This window comes from Pinus tabuliformis, chromosome X, assembly GCF_031772625.1.
Source record: "Pinus tabuliformis cultivar Carrire ecotype Pingquan chromosome X, CPIR1, whole genome shotgun sequence".
In the NCBI taxonomy this organism is placed as follows: Eukaryota; Viridiplantae; Streptophyta; class Pinopsida; order Pinales; family Pinaceae; genus Pinus; species Pinus tabuliformis.
The window spans coordinates 1,492,660,766-1,492,665,058 of record NC_142308.1 but is presented as its reverse complement, the minus strand read 5'-3'; positions in this window follow the sequence as shown (position 1 = coordinate 1,492,665,058).

The following is a 4,293-nucleotide window of genomic DNA, read 5'->3' as shown; positions in this document are numbered from 1 at the left end:
ATAAAAGATACAATGTATGGAATGCTTTGACGAAGAGGATCAGACCCATCTCTCCTAACATCCGAGACTGACTGAAGAGCACTGAAAAAATTCCACAAAGTTTGCTGGCCTGATGAAGGGTCAATGGGAGGTACAGATTGTCCACTAACTCATTGTCTAGGGGAGTTTGTGCACTGCTGAGTTCTGGAGGGACCTAGTCCATCTCCTAGGGACCGATCCAATACGGTTTCGCTGCTGAGATCTCATGTGGCGGGGTGAGGTCCCACGGATCCTCACTGGTCTAGAGTCTGGATATGAAACGGTATCAATCGTTCTCTTTGTGCCCCTGTCTGAAGGTAGTACCTTGAAAAATGTCGTGATCCTCTATGTGGGGTCTGGTTTAATGGGAGGCTGAAGAATGTGCGCTTGGAACCTAAGAGCCTCTTGCATATATAAGGCTACACATCTCGGATCAGAATATGTGAAAATGTATGTGAAGGTCTGAGAGTCTTTTAACAAGTAATGGAACCTTCCTTTGATCTCGTAGTAGATAGGGCATCCAAGAATGAAGTGCAACTCGATCTCTACATCATGTAAATGACATACCTAACAGATTTTGTTTGGTCTATCAATCTGGTGGTCCATCTCTACCCGAAGTCTATGAGAACCCACTCTGAACTGGCCTAGAGGAATTCAAAGAGCATGCATCTAGTGGTGAAACATACACTGGGGTCGAATAATGAGCATGTCTCTCAACTCCAATAAGTGCTCAACGTAGAAAGCCATCTTTGGGCGCAACCCTCTGGGAGGATTGACCCAGGTGACCTGGATGAACTACTTGTAGATGTCCTCCCTGATGATCTTATTCAACTCTTTTCTAGTAGGTAGAAGGTGACCAGGAGCATCCAAGGAATATTGGAAAGGAGGGAGACGATCCAACTGAATGCCCATTGACTCTAAGAGATCTGAAACACCTGTGAACCAACATCTAGCCCGACTCAAGGGGGTAGAACGAGCAATATTCTTATAAGAGAAATATGCCAAGCAAGGGTAACGGTCCCTACTCTTTATCGAGTCTACAAATCCTCAGATACAATGCAATATTGAGACCCAACTAAAGATTGTCTCAAGCCGAAATGGTTGAGCTCCAAACTCTGCAAGGATGATGTGCTGAGGTATTGTCTGTTTGCATCTAATGATGCGATGGAGAAGACGAGTTTGGACTCTTTCAACTGAAGCCCAATCCAACTCAAGTAAAGATGACCCCCAAATATCTTAGCCATATAGAACAATGGGACAAATCAAGGTGTCCATGAGGCTCACGTTGGACAAGATGTCCTGGAAGTGATGTCAAAAGCACCGTCTCTCGAGAAGGGCTAAAGATCCATATCCTTTGTTGATTCAAAGCTGAAGAGATGGTCGCAAACTGAAGCAGGGACCTGAGAATGTCACCCCCAAGTACGTATACGTGTTGGTGATCTTAACCTCCTCCCCTCTGAATAGGAAGCGAAGGTCTGAATTTTTCTTCACCCCACTGAAGATCATAACCTTGGTTTTACCTAGGTTGACCGTCAACTATCGAATATTGCAAAACAAAACTAAGGCATCCAACTGCCTCTGTAATCCTTCTGGAGATGAGGATAGGAGGACCACGTCGTCAGTAAAGAGTAGAATAGATATCATGACCTGGTGAAGAAGGCAACCATCAGTGTCTTGGATATGCTTGTGTAGAGATAACAAGAGCTGACAAGGGCTATCAAACTTGTTTCCTCCAAGCCTGTGCAATACACCAAGTCAAAACATGTACTCCATAAGGGATCATTTAACTTGAAAATAAGAGAGCTCACAGAGTGAGAAGAGAAAAAAAAAAAAAAAAAAATTAAAACAAAGTGCAAAGAGCGAAGGGAAAAATAATAATCCAATGGCATTGCCATTGTCATATTTTGAGCAATTTTTACCAGAAGTGCCAGAAAACCTCTTTGAACTTGAACCAAAAATGGTGTCAGAAAACCCTTTTAACAGATACCCTACAGAAATCAGGGTTAGTAAAAATCTTTATATTAAATCATGCAAAGTACACAGAGTTTGGATTTGAAACAGTTTTTATACCAAAGTAGCTCAAAAAATCTAGCATAATATGGATCTATGTTATTTCATCTAGACATAAATATAATTATTCACCCTACTTACAAGCAAGATGAAGCAAAACCGATCAAAATAAAGAGATTAAAAAAGATATAAAAAATAAAGTTTGAATTTTGAAATAGTTGTGATGCCCGAGCAACTTGCAGCTCAATATATCTACAATAATATGGATCTATGCTAATTCCTCTGGACACTAAATTCTTCGCCTAGAGTGTAATTAGGATCAAGCAAAACAGATCAAAATAAATTTCCAAAAAATTAATTGAAAAAAAAAGAGAACATATCGACATATTTTTCAATAGACCTGAGAAAATATGGATCCATACTATATCATCCCAGCACCAATTTAACCAAATCAACCTACTTTTCAATAGATCTGAGAAATGGATACATTATATTTCATCAAAACACCAATTTAATTCTTCACCTAGCATGAGAGCAGGATCAAGCACAACATAATCAAAATAAAGCAAATTTCAAAGAAAGAAAAAACAAAACAAAACAAAAATCGAAACATTTTTTATACCTTTAGGCTCTTAGAAATCAATAACCCTGATACAATATCGATCTATGCTAGCGTATGTAGACACTATATTGATTCAGGGTGTTGTCAGGTAGAGAAAATACCTAATTAGATAGAGGCGTTTGCAATAGATGCTTCTACTCGATGAGATATAAGATTCCAAATTCCAAGGTATTATTGTTGTTTTGGCCCCTGGGGTTATGAACAACATAAGTGATCATTAACCATCGAGGCCCAAACGACAATCACACATTCGCTTCCTCTTCTGACTCCAGATCAACCGGATGCATCCAACACAATATATATAGGACCAAATCAAAAAATAATATTGATTGCCCTCTAAAGTCGTAGTTAAAGTATTTAACCTGATTAGTGTTTCAGAAGGACAAACTCCCTCTCATACCATTTTGAGTCTGAACATGGGGCACAGAAAATACCCACATGGACAGAATCAATGTCCACGCAACTCAAGATTTTCTGGACAAGCGTGGGAGAATAAACCATCATGGCCAAAAACACCTGCCCTTCCTCTCCATCCACAACGAAGGTGATATTTTTATGGCTATAAATGTGAAATTGAAAACCCTAGTTAGGGTTTTCAATTGTACATATCCACGAAAACCTTAAAAAACACCTTCCCTTTCTATCCATCTGCAACGAAGGTGATCTTTTTATGGATATAAATGTGAAATTGAAAACCCTAGTTAGGGTTTTCAATTGTAAATATCCTCGAAAACCTTAAAAAACGGAGTTGTCTTTAGTGTGACTTTTTGGAAGCTTTTTTGGTGGATTTTTTAGGTCTAATTTCTCTAAAATTCAACAGTAATTCATTGAAATCACAAGATTGATGGGTAAATCGTGCACATTAGAAGTGCCCTAAGGGTTTTTCATGGTGTTGAATCCATATATACAATAAAAAAACTAGTTTAAATAACAAAAATCAATATTTCACCTAAAAATTTTCCATCGAATTCCGACACCAGAAACTCCAAAAAGTTTCACTATAGACAACTCCTTAAAAAACACCTTCCCTTCCTCTCATCTTTTTATGGATATAAATGTGAAATTGAAAACCCTAGTCAGGGTTTTCAATTGTACATATCCTTGAAAACCTTAATTAGGGTTTAGAGTTGTATAATGTGCAACGCAAACCTGTATTAAAAAAGATATTTAAATATAATATGTCTATTGATTTTGCGGTCATAAATATTTTGAAAAATAACAATTAATCTATATCTATTTTAACTCTCACAAAGAAGGATAAAATTTCTTCACTCTAAGAGAAATTTGCATATCAAAAGATTTGATCCATCTTAACCCTTAGGAGATCTAGAGTAAAGATGGATCTACGCTGATTTATTTTCCCCATTTAAATAAACTATATTATACATAAATACCATGGGTCAATACTATGGATTCTCATAAATTGGGAGCTCAAAAACCACCGGTAACTTGAGCAAATCAAGTTTATCTTAACTAACCAAGAAAAACTAATAAAAATGATAATAATAATACCAGTAAAAGTATTTAGTTATTTTAATTTTATTTTGACCAAGTCAAAATGTTTGTTGGACATTACATTACACATCTTTACCATACTAGGCTCCAGAGGGGCAATTAATAAATATGAATATTTTAACTTGTTA